This window comes from Anomalospiza imberbis, chromosome 3 (genome assembly GCF_031753505.1).
Source record: "Anomalospiza imberbis isolate Cuckoo-Finch-1a 21T00152 chromosome 3, ASM3175350v1, whole genome shotgun sequence".
NCBI classification, from domain to species: domain Eukaryota; kingdom Metazoa; phylum Chordata; class Aves; order Passeriformes; family Viduidae; genus Anomalospiza; species Anomalospiza imberbis.
Window position 1 is genome coordinate 10,097,153 of NC_089683.1, and position 18,564 is coordinate 10,115,716.

An 18,564-nucleotide genomic window follows, 5' to 3' on the forward strand; every position below is an offset into this window, starting at 1 on the left:
GAGTTTCCTGAAAACAGGAGCCACAAACCAGCCCAGTGGGCAAGGAGCCACGTAAGCCAGTCACAAAGAAACCTTGAGGTGGTGTCAAGACCTACCCCACCCAAGGGCGCTGTACTTGGATGGTGTTCACAGCCCCATGGGGTGGAGAGCCCCATTCCCACCCCAACTTGAGTGCCTTTTTCCCATAATACACAACCCCAGGATGCAGGAAATGGGAGCTCACATCATTCCCTGGCCTGAGGAAGTGTCTGCACATCAGAGAACTGGTTTCAGGGCTGTACTTTTTCCTTCGGGGCAAAAAAGGAAGATGCAGAGCATCTAAACTGCAAAACTTGCCCCTGTGAAAAGCTTTTCCAGTTCTGGTTTTGCTGGATTTCTTTTTTGTTTCTTTTTTGTTGTTGTTGTGTTTGTTTGTTTGTTTTTGGTTTTTTGGGATTTTTTTTTTTTGTTTTCATTGTTGTTTTGGGGGTTTTGTTTTGTTTTGTTTTGTTTTGTTTTGTTTTGACAAGGAAGACAACAAAAGTGAAAAAGAACATCAAATTTTGGCCAGAATAAAAATATATTCTGAGTGAAAAAGAAATTTTCCCTTCCTCTATCCCATGAAAGCTACACAGTGGCTCTTGCTGTACAAGGAGTAACTTTATATATCTTTAAAACCCTGCTGCCTCTTGGGTAAAATTCTAGGGGTGTATTAGAAACAACCAGCAATACCTTGCCAACCCTCTGCTAAAAGCAGTGGTGATGAAACAACCACCAAAACCATGGTCTGCAGTGGAAACAGGAGCTATTGAAGGGCCTGGCCCAGGAATACCATGTGCTGCAGCCCCGTGCCAAGGAGCACAGCAGAGAGGCTGAGGATTTCCTGCTGGGAAAGACGCTTTGGCATCCTGTGGTCATCCAGGTGAAGCCTGGTCCTCCCACCAGGCTCCCCAGGACCCAGCTTCTTGATGCTCACTCCCAGCAATGTTCTACGACAAGGAAAAGGACAATAAAGCCAGTTCCAGGTGACAACCCTCCATGGATGTCCCCACAGCATGGTGCCTCCACTGCTGTGCACAGTGCCACTGCCTGCAGCTGGGAACGCACGAGGCCCCAGACACAGACTGAGTCCTTGGCTGGCTGAAGCACAAGGAAAAGCCTGGGAGGTGGTTCTCCCTCTTGTCCCACTTTGACTTCTTGCTTTGAACTGTGCTGGAAGTTTTCTTCTCCTCATCTGTAGTTAATCTGCTCACAAAGTCGCACAGAATATGAAATTAAAAATGTGACAGGCATTTTTTCTGTTGTCTGCTTTTTGACAGCTTTTGGATGAGAAACCCAACTTCTGGCTTTTTGCCAGGAGGATTATGTTGTTTCACTTATGAAGAATGCATTTTTCATAAGCAACTATTTTACATTGCAAACTCTGGGCTCTTATTCCAGACAGATAGACTACTTTTATTAAAGTTTCCTCCAGGATCTCATCTGGCTTTTAAGTCCATGAGTGTTAACCTAGAAATACTGAAGTTAGAGAACTGCACACAAAGGTATATTCATCAGGTCTGGGGCTGCTCCCACACTGAATTAACCCTTTAGAAGTTAAAAAACGTCAAAACATTCATAAAAGTGAACACATTTGAGTATAATGTACGATTATGGAGAGCCTGTAAGTGGTCTCAGAAGGCTGTGATTGTGACCTGTAGCTGTGGTTGAGCAGGAAATGCTTTTCCTGCCTTGCAAATATTCCTGGGATTTCAGAAATTATTCCCATTTCCATATGTAGAAAAAAGAGAGTTATTTTACAGCTTTCATTGAAATGAAAGAGCAGAGAGACAGGCAGACAGCCCACAGGGCTGTGGTTAGGGCTCTCACCTAGGATGAAAGGGATTTCGGATCAGATTAGCTGTGCTTGCTGTGGTTTGCAGAAGGGACAGGGCTGCTGGGCTCTCAGAGGCACCAAGTGCTCATTAGGCTGCTGGCTTTTTCAGCTCTCTCAGTTGAAGATTTTCAGTTTTGCACAGATCATTAACTGTTCACCAGATAAGGGACTTGAAGCTAATTAATCTCCATGGGAGAGTGATGCCAAAACCACCTTCTTTAGGCCCCCGAACAGGTCAGGCACGACAGGCACCAGTCAGATGGGTGAGGCCCAGGAGCGACTCAGCTCCCGCAGCTCCTGGCACAGCTGCAGCCCTGGGTCTGCCCGCCGTGCCCGCGCCAGCAGCTACCTCTGTCTGCCCACCAAGGGCAGCGCTGAAAGGGCACTCTGGGAGTGGGGATGCACCAAGAGCCAGCCCAGGGGACGGGTGCTGGCTGTGTCACACGTCCCCGAGGTGCGAGCAGCAGGTCCTGCTCCACGGGACCTCAGAAACCTGGGAAAGTCCTTCTGCACAGCATCTTAACCCTGCACCCTCACCCACATCAGCCCTCTGAGGGACAGGATCCAGCCTCCAAGCTAGAAATTGGGCTGAAATAAAGATGGTTTCTGTCCTTCATAGACAAACCATGCCATTGCTGTGGCAGAACTCACGGGAGTGGAATGAAAGGTGACCCAAGTTGGGTTCAAGGTAGTCTCCTGAGAGAGGGGACCCTATGACTCTTTTCCTACACCCAGCACCACCTACACCCCTTGCCAGTGGTCACAAATAAAATCCTCCTTACTCCTTTCTCGCCTGCTCCTTTCACACCTCTGTCATGCTCACTGACCTCTATTATGCCCACTGGGCCAAAGGAAGGCTTTCTCCAGCTCCAGAAACTGCCCTTATTTGAAGGATTTCCTAAGTTTTACATAGATTTCCAGTGTCATGGGAAGCCAGCCCAGAAGGGAATCTCACCCAGCCTCCTGCATATTATAAGAAATTAATTCTCTAAAAAATTCCATAGCATGAGCCTAGCACAGGGGAATAAAATGCTACATTTCAGCATTTGTTTTTTATCCCCCTTTGTTCTTCTCTGATTATTCTTTTTTTTTCTTTGCTGAAGAAAATTTTAAAAAAAAAAGCAAAATGAAGGTGCAGGAGAGGTAAAATATGAATGGTGAACTCCTACTTGAAAATTCCCTAACTTAGGTTATTACTCTGGGGAGACGAGAAAGGCGCTGGAAAAAATGTGAAATAAAATATTTTCTACATTTATTTTTTCACTTTCTTTGTCAAAGTTGTTTTAATGTCAGGACATTTTTTGTACACAACCCTCTTACTGGGACCAGCCCTGCTGTGGGAGCCCATAACATTGCATATCCTGTAACCCAGACACCTCAAAAGGGGTACACAAATCAGGGCTTTAAATATTCCTCATCTTTTCCTGGAGGTGCTCTAGACTAGGGCTGGTGACAGGCTGGCCAGGGATACACTTGCAAGTGAGTGCTCTTGAGGTGACAATTAATAAGTGAAATTTAACAGTACATTATTTTTGATGTATTTCACTAAAGCAGTCAGCATTTTGTGTGGAGTGTTCCAGGAATATCTTTAGGATGAGTTACAAATATACAGAAAGCAAAACAGCAAGTTACAACACACAGCCTGCACACATCACCCCTTGACTCCATTGTGGCCCCGGGTGCTTATTGTGAAACAATTTCCAGTTTCTTATTTACCATGTTTTCTCTTTAAAGTCACTATTGCCTGGTTTCAAACTCACTGTTGGTCAAAACTGATGTTCTGTTTAAAGCAAGAGCAAATTATATCTCAGAGAACCAAGAGACGATGGCTAGAGAGGAAGATATCCTGGGTGTGCAGGGGGATGAGAGTTCCTCCTGGGGCTGAAATGATCTGTTCATGAGCACATGTGCTCTGTTGTGGGTAGCTCTGGCCTGGCCAGCTGCAGCTTTGACCTTCCCCCCCTGCATCTCACATCTGATTATCTGGGAATGCATGCTTGACTTTGGTTTTTGAGCTTTCAGAAGTAGATTCCGTCAGTGGCTAACATGCTGGTGTGAGTAGACACTAAATGAAATAGAGGAACCAGAATTAAGTCCAATGATGACAACCCCAAGCAACTCCATATTAATGGGAACTGCTGAGTATGCTGTTTTAGTTGGGTTTAGTTCTGAAATCTTCAAACATAGGTTGGTCTTGGACTTCCACCTTTTTCAGAAAGTCCTGGCCAAGACATTTTCTAGAGATGCATAAGTTTAGGTAGACAACATCAAAATAAATTTTAAAAAAACCCAAAAAAAACCCAGAAATTCCCCTCTTATGCCTCCCCTCCATTTTATCTGAGCTGCTCAAAGGCAGCAGGGCTCCTGCAAGGAGGATCATTTAGTGCCACACCAGTCACTGCAGAGCAAAATGCATGTGGGGAAAAATTAATTTCTTTAGGGGATGAAGTGAGCCTCACTCCTTAATTCCATTAACTGCTCTGTTTCTCCCAGGCATTCTGCAGGCAGCAAGGGAATAAGAAAGATCCATTTTACATGGTGAAAAGGACATCTTTGAAAAGGAACTGAAAATAGGTGGCTTGAGGTACAGCAGGTACAGCAGCTGTAAAATTATTCTGCTATTTAGGTTGGAATTCTAATATTTTATATATGCCTTGACACAGAGTTTTCTAAAATGTTTTCAGAGAAGATCTTGTGGCTGGAGTACAATGAACAAAAAGTAGAATGACTTTTTTTTGGTTTATGCTTTGGGATTTTTTTTAAACCCTTGCTCTTAGTCCCATTTTTGGCTTGAGCACAGTCACTAGATGGAGGACAGACTGTGCACACACACAAATGCACACACACAGAAACAAGCACTTGCTTTCATAATATCCGTCATCCATCCAAATCCATTTTGCTTTTTCTTCAAATAGAAAACATTATTAGCTTTACCCTTCACCCTTCAATTACCAAGCACCTCATGAGTCTTGCAGCGCTCCTTCAACTCCAGAGCAGTATGGAGCTCAAAGAAACAAACAAAAACAAACAAACAAACAAACAAACAAACTACTTCCCTGGATTTCCATGCACACTGATGACATAGGGCAGAGAGGAGACTGCAAAGTAGGAAATATGACTCTGAGAGTTCAGTATGGATTTTAGCTCTCTTCGCCCTCATTTTGGGTTCTTGCATGATTTTGAGATTGTTTTGTAATGTAAAGGTGGTAAATTCTGATTCTGTGATTCCTTCCTGTTCAGCAAGTCTAACTTTACACATCTGTTCTGCAGAGTTTTACTAAGGTGGATATCACTGACCAGAACAGAGATGGTGTGAATGGTCTTAGAAACGCGATGTGTTTGAGACCTGCCACCAAAGTCACCCACACAGACAATCTTCAGGCGTAGTTTCATGACAGTTCCTACCCACTCTTATGAACTCTAATGTCTGTGAAGTGCAGTGAACACCCTTCCTCACCAGCAGCAGTCCCATAACTCTCCAGGAACTGCTGCATGGATGTGCAGTGAGACCATGCTTCTCTTTCAGGTCACATCTGTGACCATCTCTTTATCCAGTGTCCCTAGAGGTACATTCAGTGCCTCTGGAGCTCCAGTGATTTACATGGCTGAGTGCTCAGCTTTGAGCTGAGCATGTCCTCCAGGGTCTCCCTGCAAGTACAGGACTGACACTTCTCTGCCAGGGCTTCACAGTATGAAACCTTCTCCCTTTTGGGGAGTGACAGGAAACATCTTCACTGTACCCAACAGCATTGCTTTCATATTTGAAAACTCTTCAGCTCTCTGAGCTCCTTTCAAACACAGAGTGAGCAGAATCTATGCAGTGGCATACTCTCAGCTCTGCTAAGACCCTGGAGCATTCTTTTGAGGAGATACAAACACCTTATTCGCACTATGGTGCTCACCTGAAGATCAGTCAGGCTGTTCAAATGCTGTCCCAGGAAACCAAGCATGTGCTATGCTGAGTGAAACTACCATTGGCCAAATGGCACACTCAGTGGTAGGGCAGAAAGTTGTAGGAAATGTGTAATAACATTACAATAATAATAATAATAATAATAATAATAATAATAATAACATGTAAGAATTGTGTCAGGGAGGGAAGCATTTGACTGAGACCTGAAAAATTATGGCAGATTTCTCTGCAATGTGTTATCCAGTGGTTTATTAAATTACCCAAAAGTAAAGGGCTTCTTCTGACCAAGGGTGTTTCATCACCCAGAACATGTTCCCACATTCAGCAACAGCTTTTGCTCAACTTCAACTGAATTCTCTTGCATCACCCTGGCTGTGGACACAGCTGTAAAATTACTCCCTTCCCTAGTCAATATAAGGCAAAATATTTATTTTAATAGTGCTGGCTAGGCCATTTCATTCATAATTGAATCAGTGGTTTATTTCTAGGTCTTTTCAATGACCACCCATTCATCTCTTTTAACCACAGGGTTCAAAGAGCTGCTGGAAGGCAGAATCTGTTCAAAACCCAGCACAAGTGGAGTGTCACAGCCCAAGGGCCAGGCTGTCAGCCATGCTCTGCCATCACAGCCTGTCAGCCTCAAAAGGCCCTGCTGCACAAAGGCCACTCCATCAAAGATCTCTACAGCCTCTGGCACCTTGGGGCATGCTTTCAGTGACAATGGAAAATGCACTGGTTGAGTCAAAGACGGCCCAACCCAAGCTCATCCCACTGTCCTGGTGTCCCCTTAGAGCTGCTGATGATCCCAGGGGAGCAGAGCTTTTTGGGTCCTGTGGTCTTTACCAGTGTGTGGCTGCACATAATTCACCACAGATGCACACTGAGCTCATGTTCTCATTTTTTTTTCTGGTGAAGGTGATGAAGGGAGCTGTACGTACTTTCTTGTTCCATTGCACACCTATCTTCTTGTACTATTTCACTGGTCCTGTCCTGCAGACAAGAATTGCCACAGAGCATCAAAGCATCCCCTTGCACAACAGTGCAGACATGGTGGTGCATGGAGTGATTTTCAATACTTCACATGTCATAAGGGAAGAAATCTGCAAAAGATTTGAAGCTAAGAGGTTTAGACCAGTGATGAATCTCAAGGGTGTCTTGCAGCAAGGAGTTCCCATGCACAGCAGTACAAAGAGAAGCCAAGCCCTTTCCTCAAATAACTGCCTTGTGCAGGTAGTGAAAGCTAAAGCTCAAAGAGTCTGTGATTTGGAGCAAACACAAAGACAGCAGACTCCAGTCCCTGTAAGCCCCAGTCCCAGCAGGCAGTCAGGCTGACACATACCCAGGACAGCTTGGTAACATTTTCTTTTGGAGTCCTACCTTTTATGTCTTCATATTCTGTAATTTTTTATACTTCCCCTTCCCCGAGCAGAATGTTTCACTCTGCTGCTTCTCGTCTTCTGTCCTTCCCAGCTTCTGGATACTGATGGGTACTGATGCTCATCATGGGATCTGAGCACCCTTATCTTTGCCCTGAAAGCACCTTTCTTACCAGATGTCTTTTCAGTTCTCTTAGGCACTGGGAACTATTTGTGAAATGCTTCTTGCTGCCCCTTGAATTGTTCCTGCCCTTTCTACCTCCTGTCAAAGTTCAGTTTTCTCAAATGAAGCAGTGTTCCAACACCAGTGTGGGAAGTGGAGGGAATTTGTCCTTTCCTAGATTCCCCTGGCATGCCATATATGCATATGTTGTCTTTGATGTTCCTGAGAACTTTTCTGGCCATGTCTTCAGGTTGACAGAGCAGATACCACAGTTAGGATATAATGTATTAATCATATTGAATAAATGCTTTAGCTGTTGAGCTGGCACATAGTGACAGACACAAGAAATAACTCTTCATCAGGTAGACAGACACTTTGATGGATGGGGACTACAAGGTAATTCAGTGGGGTTAATGGACTGGTATGGCAGAGACTGACAAAACGAAGGCTTCCCTCACCATTTAAACGGGGTCCTGGGGATACTTGGATTTGGTGCCAAGTGGGAGCTGGAATTAGCTTTCTGCAGAGTAATTGGGAGTTGTCTGTTAGCTGAAAATGGTTGTGCATTAGAGCAGACATGTCTTCCCACCAGGCTTGGTAGCTCCCAGCAGGTGAAGGTGTGAGCAGTCTGTAGTTTAACAGGTCACTGCCAGGTCACACTTTCCTCCAGTTTCCTGGGTACTGCTGAATTCCTTTCTAAGATTCTGGGTAAAGTGAGTGTCCCTAGCAAGTAACACAGAACTACAGATGGATAAAAGCTGAGAGCACAAGACAGCCTTTTCTGTTATTTGGGGTGCGATAGGCACAGGCTGTTCCAGATCCATGAGGAAAGCAAGTGTTACTCCAAACCAGAGGATTCTCAAGTGTTCAAATTTGAGGCTGCACCATAGAAAGTGTTTAATATTTCTGTCAGGGCACTTATAGAAATTAAAGCACTGGGTGTGAGTGGTCAGCTACCTGTTGACCCAACCTGTTCCTTGGAGACCCTGAGGGGAGCTCAGATAGCAATCAGCCTCAGTCAGCCCCACCAGACTACCCACCAGGGTTTCTATTATGCAAAAGAGGTGTCACAGCCTGACCCTCACACCCCATCATTAAAATTCCTCCGGAGCTCCAGCCCAGTCAGGGGCAGATTCCAAGTCCTGAGGGTGAGGTCATGTCTGCAATGAGCCCATGACAATAATTGCCATTATATGGTCCTATTTATTCCCTGGGGACATATTAATGTTGTTGCAGAATGAGGCCACGGGCAATAGATAGAGCATCTATTTGTGACTTTATGGTTTTTTTTAACTTGAAGTTGTTAATCTGTTGTTTCCCATTGCCTTGGTCCATCACACTGGATTCACACTTGGTCATGGATTGCTGAGTTCTAGATAATCAGTACTAATATAAAAAAATCTGGTTTTAAATAAATATAAAGAAGAGCTGAAGAGACTAAGTACTTGCATCCAGCTTGTGTGTGTATGTTGGTATAGTCTGCACTCAGCTTTTATGGTGTTGCTGTCCTTTCACATCTTGTTTCCAGAAGGTTTGGAAATTGTTATCTTCAATAGGACAAGGGCTTGAAAAGTACCTGACCAGGGTTTTACAGAGCTCAGCTGTGTATCAGTGTTCTTGGGGTTGGAGGCAGAACAGGTTTTGGGCTTAGGCCTGGCTCTAGCATAAGCTCTTTCTTTGGTTTTCTACTTGTTGTCTCCCAGGTGAATTTGCTTTTCTCCTTCATTATTGTTTATGTTTACAAGAAATGTTAATCTGCCAAAAGAAACCTCTGTGCTCCTGTTAAACTTGAGTATAGTGTGAGTTTAACAGTGGGTCACACCCAGGAAATGTGCAGACTTTTTAGCATTTTCTGTTGAAGTTTGTACTTCCTGCATCACCCGTGCATGGATATCAGGAGTGTTCTACCCCCTTAGCTGGGTTTTCCTTATTTATTACCTTCTTTGTCCTGCAGGGAAGAAATGAAATTTTAAAGATTACTCATTTACAGTTTCCAAAGGTTCAACATCCTTGTTGCTTTCCTGTGTGCTTCCTTTCTACTAGTAGACAACTCTTTGCAGAGGGACTGGATAAGTTTTTTTTTATATCTGTGGCCATAGGCCTACCATCAGTGGCAATTCTTCACTTTTTCCACTAAAATTTACTAAGATCTGTCAGCAGAATACCTTTTTAATACACTACTAAAGCACAGGAGGAATAAATTTGGGACAAGAGTGAATTACTAAGAACTTATCACTAGGAGATGAGAACTAAACAGAAAATATAATTAAACCAGCATTATGTAGCCTAGCTTTTTACCCAACCATTTTTGCCATTTTGTCTGTGTTACTCAGCATTAAAAAAAAAAAAAAGAGTTTATTTCAGGACCTTTCTGTTGCCAGTAATCACACTGGACATTTAAAACAATTTGTCAAGTTATTCTGTGCAGTGAGTCTGATCAAAGGGAGACTCTCTCAAGATCCTAACATGCTTCTCCGTTTGTTTGGGGGCTGAGTAAGGAAGTGATTTAAAAGAGTAGATGACTTTAAAAATTTTATTCTTTCATGATATATGAACACCTGCTCCCCCCAGTAAGTAATTAGCAAGGAATGCTAATGAGAAATTTAGAGAAGATTTTTAACATTGATCACAGCATTCACACTGATGTGCTCCACTCAGTTATTGTCTCTGCATGGTTACTGAGTGTCCAGGCTTTTGTACTGGAAGAGAAATTGATGGCTTTTTTGCTTTATTCATTCCCCTTTCACATAATACTCCTTGAGGTGGCTCTGAAGATAAATCCTTCTTAAGCTTCAGCCATAAATCAGAGTTGGGGTTGATGTGCACTCAGAAGATGTCAGCTGTCCATAGCTTGTGTTGGAGCCCGAGCCGCAGTGAACTGCTTGTTGTGGATTCAGAGAAAGCCTCTGCTTCCCACTGCAAATTCTTTCCCTGGGCAATTACAGATCCATGGAAACACCGTGCAGGATGCACCAAGAGTTAAAGTCTTTAATCTAATTTTATGTGAGTCTCTGCTTTGTTGCCATCCTTTGTCTGACAATTACTGTGCAATGCACAGGCAGAACTTCAATGCCATTTGTGCCACTGCATTCATTAGCATGTGCCATTCTGAGCTGATAAAACATAGCTTGTGCAAAACATTCAGCAACAGACCTGGCCCAAGCCTTGAGTCTTATGTGTCATTTGCACTTCAAATTCCTGAGAATTTGCTGCATTTTGTTCAGGGCTTGTATTCACAGTTACCTTTACCAGAGCGGAAAAAAGAGGGTTTAGTTTGATTGGTCTCACAGCTCAGGTGTGTGCTTGGCAGCAGCACCCACAGGTGCAAATGTGCCCAGGTATCAACAGGATCAGGTCTGAGGGCAGCAGGGGAGTGGGGCAATGGGCATTTCAGACATCTGGGCAGGTGGGTGAAGCAGAGGAGCTCTGTAAGTGAGGTGTGAGCTGACCACACACCACACAGACACCCTGAAATGCTTTATTAAAACAGTGAACGTTTCATGGCTCTTGAACGCAAACCCACGCACACAAGACAGGAGTCAGGACACTGCATGAGGGGTTTGGGTGCCTGTTCCTCACCATCACTACTGCCTGTTTCCATACTGCCAGAGGTTGATATCCTATGCTGGACTGTCCCCTGCATGGATTATTGCACCACATTTTCCCATGGGAAATTTTCACACAGCAAGACACTAGAGGTGTTTGCACTTTTTGGAAGGGGGGTAAGGTTCCCAAAGGGTTCTCTGGAAATCACATCATGGAACACTCCTCAGGCTCTGCTCTTCCAAGCAGGTCTCACCCGTCCACATCCTCCTGAAATCTGAGAGTCACTTCTCAGCTCTGGAGGTCAGTTTGCCCAGATCCAGTCAGAGCCATTCCTAGTTTACATTTATTTAAAACTGCTGTAACTAATCACTGCAGCTTTCTTTCCATTTGTCACTGAGTTTAAAAGTAGACATTTGGTGCATCTGGGTTTGTTCCAAGACACATATTTCTGGCTTTTTAGATAGGATAATTTTCTCCACTTGTATAATATTTTAGAGGAGTTGTGTAATTATTTCTTATCTTGATCGATATGTCATCAAAGTGGAAATCATAACCATCCTTCTGCTCATTCTTATGAGACATTTTTTCCATCTAAGAATCTACAATAGAATATTTACTTTTTCAACTAAAATAAATATTGCCTAGCTCAAGAGCCTCTTCTGAGACCAAGATTATCTAAAGATTTTCCAGTATAGCTCTCCAGAGAAAAAGTCCTCCAACTGGAGGATTGTTGAAATGTTTGGGATCTCCCAGATCTGTACCATCACTTTGGTGTTTAGGTTTGCTCCACCAGAATTCCACCTCACAGCCTACAGGGCTGCAGGATCCCCAGTTATGACAGCACTGACCAAATGGAATAAGTCAGTCACAGCTGACTGGTACCTGCCATTGCACCTAATCTCCATCCAGCACTGCAGAACATGGCTAGCTACTGCCTTTATTGCTTTTATTCCTTCACTGTCATCTAGTCCTTGAACCCAGTTCCTCTGACTTGAAAGAGTCTGAAATGCTGCAATTTCTGAAATACTGCTAGCAAGGAGCCGGCCGTGGACCAAGCATGACAGAACTGGTGACAGAAGAAAGCACTTAGCACAGAGAATATATACCAGGGTGATTTGCACAGAAGGATAGGTAGGTTCTTACTATTAATTCCTGAATATTTACTGGGCTTGCTTCAATTACAAGGCTTAGTGGCATGAACTTCAGATGTATGGTGCTAAGTATTTTTCTAAGGTCATGGGCGGTAATTGAAAGATGACTTTGATACTCACATTAAAAAGTTCTGCTAATAGGGAACAGCTCTGAAATCAGCCCAGCATGATGTCTTTCAGTCTTGGTAATAATGAATATACAAGTAACTCATAACAGTCTACTTGGTGGAAACAAAACATAATTTGGCTGGTCATTTGCTTTTGTTCATCTTTTGTTGGGGGAAAGGGTGGGGAGACAAGTCCTGTGGCAATGGCATTGAACAGCCCATCTCCGTTTTGAATCTGCTGAGATTAAATATATCCTTTCAACAACAAAGGCTGAACTCTGATCAAAGCCCCACCAGCAGCACGCCCTACAGTGGAACACACCAGATCCTAATTCCTGCCAGTGCCCAAGGGGATGTGAGTCTCCCATCAGTCAAGTAAGACAAGGACAAGAGAGAGCACTGTAATTTTCAGTTCAGCCCAACAAACCCTGCAGCCTCTTGGCTTGCAGTAACCTGGAATGCATCCTGCAAACAATTAGCAAGATGGCTTTTCCAAGCCCGTCAACACCACATGGCTCTTCTTTGATATTGTTTTGTTCTTCTTACCCTCCCTCCCAAGAGCTTTTTCAGGAACCCCACACACACGCTGCTGGGAGTACAATTATAGGACAGCATGTTCAAGTAAAAATTCATTCAGCATGTTTCTGGGATCCCTTATTTTTATGCAAGGGCCTCTGTGCTTCTTCTGCCTGTACCCAGTGTGAGTGCAGTTGTATGTATGCAGTTGTATGAGATGCTTGGACAAGCAATTGCCCATCATGTGCAAATAAAGGCTTGTTTTGTCAAGCAAATATATGTGTGCAAAAATGTACAGTCCTGTGTTGTAATTGTCTAAAATTGTGGCACGACAGTGAGTTACAACATGCACAGGGATAGCTTGTCTCTAAGTAATTACTTGTGTTCTGCACAGACCCTCCCAGAAGCTCCTCTCCAGCTGTACTGCAGTCATTTATGTAGGACAAACACTGATGTTAACAGACTGAATGAAAAAAAAGTATTTTCTGTACTTACAACTCAGATTTCTGAACTTCTATTATGGCTCAATTATAGCTTTTTGCAGGATGAAAAGGGGATCTTCACCAGCCTCTCCCAGGCAGACAGAGTTTAGCAGTGGACAAGTGTGTCATTTCCACTCTCACCTTACCTGCTTGTCTTTTGCTCCTCCTCCTGCACTCAGCAGGAGCAAATCTCTCCCAGCCTTCTGTGTTACCCAAAGGACCATGCTACTGTCAGCAGCCTACCAAGAGTTTCTGCTGAGAAATTACCTCCCAGGTAAGGGCAAGTCATTCACAGATAACGTGTCTGAAAATGGCAGGTTTGTCTATTGTGTCCTCTGTCAATCAGGAGAGGGGGATCCTGCTGCCAAGCTCTTCTGCTTATGGTCACTGCATGGAAAAGGCACGTACAAACAAGGGATAGCCCCCAGAATCATCAAACATCCAGCAGCTCCTATTTCCTTACTGCTGGGGGTGAGGGTACAAGGAACAGCAGCACAGTACAAGGACTATGGGCTGGTGAGATGGGTTGGCCACTTACTGCCCCAGAATGAAATATGGCTTCAAATCCAGGCTGAGCTATCAATGGTTTATGTGCTGTTGATCAAAGTTTCATCTCCTCTCTTTCTCTCTTCCAAGATACAATCAGGGTTCTAGGAACCTATGCAAGTTACCATAAGTATGTGGTATTGGGAAATTGATAACTATTAATTTAAATGTTTTCAAGTCAAAATTCTCTGTCACACTTTTAAATACTTAAGGAAGATGGGACCACCCACTCTAAGTCTGTACTTTTATTCTGTATTTGTGGTCTAGAAATAAATTGAGAATTTCCTTTTCTATTTTAGGAGTGCAATTATTTTAAGAAACTTAAAGTTGTTGAAGAGGTGCTTTTCCATGCATATTGTACAATCCCATATGAAAGAGAAAATATTAAAACAAAAATACTATTGCTTATCTGTCCATTAGCACTGAAATATAACCAAGCAAGCAATCAATACTATCAAATCAATTGTAGAATCATAGACTCATTTTGATTGGAAAAGACCTCTAAGATCATTGAGTCCAACAGTTAACTCAGCAGTGGCAAGTTCACCACTAAACCATGTCCCCAAGTGCCACATCTACACATCATTTAAATACTTCCAGGGATGGTGACTCAATAGCTTCCCTGGGCATGAAGAGAATAATAATGTAGCCCTGAGCTCCCTCAGCTGCTCCTAATCAGACTTGTTCTCCAGACCCTTCACCAGCTTCCTTGACCCTTTCTAGGAATGCAAGTCACTTAAATATTCCTTATTCAGCAACTGCTCTGTAAATTTCCACTGAAATCCATAATACATAAAAAATTATGTGCTCTATCAAACAGGGATGTAGTTACCTGCAGAGCTGCACTGCACTGCAGGGAAGAGTGGGCATGGGCATGGATATGTTCTTTTATTTTCTGTGATGCTGTGTTTATCTGTAGGTCTGTGTATACCCTTTGTGCCTGGCAGCTACCTGATAAATTGCATGGCCACTGCAAAGAGAGATAAACCCTGCCACAGCAATTTGCTGATAACATCAGTGTTCAATTTAAGGCAAATGCTAAATCACGGAAATCAACAGCTCATGCAGAGATCAGAGATTACTGGGTTTCAGAAGCTAACAAGCAGTGTGACTTTGCTCTGGAATACAGAAAATCATAGTTCAACTTTCCATGCAAGCAGAATAGTGAAAAGAGACAGATTTGGTAAAGTACTTCTGGGAATTTGAGGGCAAAAAGAAAACTTCTTCTGACTTTTAAAACTTGGGTTTAGTTGTAATAGTAGCAGTAGTTATAATAATAATTCACATATTTTATTTTCAAATAGCTCTTTCCAGTAGTTCTTTTAAAGGTGAGGGGGTTTTTTGTATTCAATAAACACAATCTCAAATTGGGGGCCCACAACAAATGGCATATTTGTGATCTCTGTCTGTGTAATAGTTGTTCTCAGGTTCATATTTCCTGTGTGAGATTCATTATTATGATCTAAAAAAATTACTTTATGTGCATGATTTGTAATCATTGATTAAAAGCAAACAATTCCACAGTTAACTCATTCTGCCAAATAGTCTTATATAGGAAATGTAAGTGACTGTAATTCAGTCAAAGCAAATCCAAAGCTGTATCCAAGCAGAATCCTCACTGCATTTCTTCTGAACTAACAGCCCCATCTGGGTATATTTTTTTAGTTTTCAATGCAAAAATTCCCAGTAATACCACAAAGGGATGAGATAAGTTACGTTTTTAACTTGGCAAAGCTTAGATAACTGCCTAACTGGCCATATTTTCTTACAGTTTGTTTGTCTGTTTGTTGTTGACAGCATAAACTGTAGTCCCAGACAGAAATCCTAGACCCACCTTATCTCAAAGAAATTTCATTCTGTTTCAAGAAAAAGTAGGATTTCAGCTTCATTGATTCACTTGTATTCATACTGCCTAATTGTCTTGAAAAATGAAAATTTCAGATCACGACTCCTAGTGCAAATCAACAAGGAAATGTTTTTGTGAATGTTCGTCCTACAAATTATCTGCCATCTGAAATGTCTTTTTCTCTTTCATTTCAGCAGAAAGTTTTTGTATTTTTTCCCATACTCTTTGACTTTATGGAGATCTTGGGTGTTTTCCGAGATTTCTAAACATTAATGTTTCCACTTCTAAACCAGCTGCTTTATATTTTTTCTACCCAACTCTTCACACTATCATCAGTCTAAATCCTTGGCTTTACAAGCTCTAGCTGTATCTGATAACCACATAAATGCAAAGAAGGGCATAATTCTGAAGAGTTCATACTCACATAAAAGCAATTTTCTTAAGAAAAATAGAGTCATGGAAAGATTAATATCAAGATATTTACAAAGTTGGTTTCTTAAGGTGTAACTGTCAGTGTCAGGAATGCGTATCACACAGATCAAAGGATGCATCCCACTTCAGCTGGGGACCAGCCCAAACACCCAAACATCTGAGACTGCTGTTCCCTATTGCTTAGATATCCTTGATGGCCTGGAACTAAACAATCAGAAGCTCTAGGAACTGACCTAAAGGCCATCTCCACTTTGCCCAAACCTGGCAGAGAGTGGCTGCAGTAGAAAAAGGTCTTCATCACTCTGTATTCTGCCTAATCATTGCCTAGCAATTGATTTTACTCCAGTTCTGAATAATTTCTGTACCCCAGTGTGTGTTCCTCAAGAAGAGAAGCAGCTTGGGAGGGTTTTCTGTCTCCCCATTCTGTGCCCTACCCCCTGTGTACTCACAGGGAATGGGAGGAGCACAACTTTAGGGCAAATCCTTCTTCAGGCTGACTATTGAAGGGACAAAGGGAGAAGTAAAAGAACCATTGACCCAGAAGAAGGAGTGCACCTACCAATTACTGTTCAATTGCTCTTAATCCTTAAAATCCTCTGGGAGCAGGATCCTCATTGGGCTAAAAAGCTCTGGCTCCTACCTAGGGATTTGGCACTAGGACAGGCAGTTGGCAGTAAAATTTGTAATGCTCAGGAGCCCCATTGTTTTCCTAGGAGCTGTATTTCTTCAGTTAGTGATGCTCCTCCCCTGGTGCTCTCCAAGCACTGGTTAGCACCGTACCTACGTCCATGGGTAAGTTGCAAATCCATACAGACCATTCCACAGTACAGTGTCATTAATCAGCTGGGTTTTCAGCAGAGGTCTCAGTATTGCACAAAACTCATAGTTTGCTAAGTGAAACCAGAGGGCTGTTCTTTTCCTCCAGCAAGCATTCCCCTTGCAAAATCCAGAACTATTCCATTTAAGTGTTCACAGTTGGCTGAGGGAAAGAACTCTTTTTTTTTTTTTTAGTATGTAGCAACCAAAACCAAATAATTTTTTTCCTGAGAGCTGGACAATGTACAACATCTCTCCAAAGTAAGAAATAGCTGCTTAGTGTCTGACTAAAACCAGGTCAGAAAAAGGAATCCAGTTTTCTAAAGCAATCACTGAATTATGCCCATGAACTCAGGCCTGGAGGCTACAGACAGACCTTAGTTTAGGCAGGGACTTAGGTCTTCCATCAAATGCTGCTTGAGAAATGGGGCTGAAAGAAGAAAAGAAGGACAAATCCTGAAGGATGGATGGATGGATGGATGGATGGATGGATGGATGGATGGATGGATGGATGGACGGATGAGAACTCTCCTTCCTTCCTTTCATCAGAATCCCTGTAAATCACATTCCATATCAGTTTATATGAACACAGTCTGCTCCGGAGTTGTGGAGTTTCACTGCCACTGCTGCTACTATGGTTTTTATTTTATAAGTTTGTGCTGAGAAGTGAGAAACCAGGTTGTTATCATCAAGGTCTCTGGAATCAAGTACCAGGTTTTAGCCCTGGATTGAAATGCATCTGATAATTTCCTGGTCTTTGGTAGCATAGGAGAAAAAATCAGCTTTTTATGTGAGCAGTGACTGGGGCAGCCTGACAAACCAGTGCCCTACCAGAAGCATTTGCAAGGTTTTCTTATCTTCATCTGTCCAACAGGAAAGCTGCAGCAGCTTTCTACAGGCTCTGATGTGTTTCTTTCTCAGTGTCAGGACCCATCACAACTCCTCATTTACTTTACTTTTTCAGAGAGAGGATTGTTTTAATATATTGAGCAGTCTGTTAATCAAGTTAATAACCTTTGCATTATTATGAGGACATGAAGACAGCAAGACTTCTTGTACTTTAACCACACAGTGGATTCTTGCAAGAGCAAGAATCCATTGGCAAGAGCAGCCAATTCCACCATACACGTTATGGCATATATAAATCCCTTCCTCCTAGAAAACAGCCATGTGGTTCGATGCCAGCTCTTTGCCTGGGCATGCACAGTGGAGAGCTTAGCCTCTGTTTAGAGGCTGTGATAGGCAGGGGATAAGGCCCTGTTGATTATATCCTTGACATCTGCCCTGGTTCTGAAGATAAGATTTGATGTAGATTTGTTGAGAGATCTGGGTGAGCCTTGGAGTTAGTAATATGGTGGCTAAAGATTTTTGCCTTGAAGACTTTTTCATCCAGTCACAGAGCAGGTGAGTGGGAGAAGCTATAATAAAAGATCAAATTCTTTTGTTCCAAAAACTATTCCCTACTCTTTTTTATGCCTATATTTCAAGTACTTCAGCTCTTGCCTCTTACTGGACCCTTCCAGTGACTCATTAAACCTTGGAGTCTCTAAAAAGAGAGACTCAAATCCCATCCCAGCTAGGCAATATCATCACATTAGATCAAATTATATTAGACCAAATTCAACCCACTATTCTGACTATTCCAGAAAATCTGTTGTTTATTTCTCTTCCACCCTAGAAGCAGAGTCTGAACAACTGATTAAATCTCTGTAATATACATAACCAGGACCTGTATGCAAAATTTTATCCATCTGTTTGTACCACTCAGTGACAGTCTCAAAATTACAAGAGAACTCCCAAACTCAGCAGGCATCA

At 42.7% G+C, this 18,564-nt stretch overlaps 1 long non-coding RNA gene across 1 annotated transcript; it reads right to left on the bottom strand.

Annotated features, from left to right (window-relative positions):
* Positions 1-467: 467 nt before the first annotated feature.
* On the bottom strand, positions 468-2,120 carry LOC137471995 (uncharacterized). Its single transcript, XR_010997952.1, has 2 exons — positions 1,849-2,120; positions 468-1,566 (listed from the first exon to the last, which is right to left on the bottom strand). It is a non-coding gene; the product is annotated as an uncharacterized lncRNA (long non-coding RNA).
* Positions 2,121-18,564: the final 16,444 nt, after the last annotated feature.